We start from the raw sequence: 1152 nt of genomic DNA, 5'->3' as shown, positions 1-1152 counted from the left end.
CCCCTCACTGACTTGGTGATCAACCGAGTCTCCTGACTTTCAATACCATCTAAATGCTAATAACTCCCAAACTTAAATTTTCAGCCAGGACCATTTCCCCGCAGCCAAATGCCTACTCAACATCTCCATTTAGTTGTTTAGTAAGCCTCTCATATTTACATGTCCCAAACTGAAATTCTGACTTTCTCCTCCAAACCTTCTCTATAAATTATAACTCCAACCTTCCAGTTACTTAGGCCAAAGCTTTTGAAGTTAACTAAAACTCCTTTTTTTTTTTTTTCCACAGCTCATATCCGATATGTCAGCAAATTTTTTTGGCTTTACCTTCAAACCATTTTCAGCATTCAATCACTTCTGTTGTGCTATACATTCAAACCACCATGAGCTCTCACCTTTCTTATTGCAAAAGCCTCCTACCTGGACTTCATGTTTGTACACTTTCGCCCTTATAGCGTGCTTCCAACAAAACTTAAGTGATTCAATTAAATTGTATACAATTCAGGGGACCAACCAGAAACCAAATTCATCTTACTTGGGTGAATTCTTCCAGGTTGGACAAGGTTAAGAGAGCAAACAAGAAAAAATGAGGCATCCAGAGACTAGCCATAGCCAAAAGCTGTTGCTAGCACTGGGGCTGCAAATTCAAGGGGAGGAATTAGTGTTTTCAGAACCCAAGGAGACCTGCAACCCTAGAAAACAGTCCAGCCACCAGGAGCTGTAGTGGAGGAAGGGTGCACTTACTTCCAGACACAGACCACCAAAGCAGAGAGAGAATGGGTGAGAAATACCCTAACCTTTCTCTCCTCTCATCCTCTGATCTCTTTTAGGTGCCTCTTATTCAAACCAGTTGGAAAACCAGCCCGCCAGTGATTGGATTATGCAGACTACAGGGGTCAGCCTCCTGGGAACCAGAGCAGGGAAAGGTGAGAATGGATGGTGAGCGGGATAGGCATGGGTGAGAAGCGGGACGAAGATAATAAGCACAAAAGAACAGAAGTCAGACCATGTCATTCTTATGCTCAAAGCCCTCCAGTGGTGTCTCATCTCACACAGAATAAAATCTGAAGTCTATGGGCCGGCCCGGTGGCGCACTGCTACAGTGTGCCGCTTGGGAAGCGTGGCGGCGCTCCCGCCGAGGCTTCAGATCCCACA

The sequence above is a fragment of the Galeopterus variegatus genome, unplaced genomic scaffold, assembly GCF_000696425.1.
Source record: "Galeopterus variegatus unplaced genomic scaffold, G_variegatus-3.0.2 Scaffold7244, whole genome shotgun sequence".
Lineage (NCBI taxonomy): Eukaryota > Metazoa > Chordata > Mammalia > Dermoptera > Cynocephalidae > Galeopterus > Galeopterus variegatus.
Note: the sequence above shows the minus strand (reverse complement) of the source record.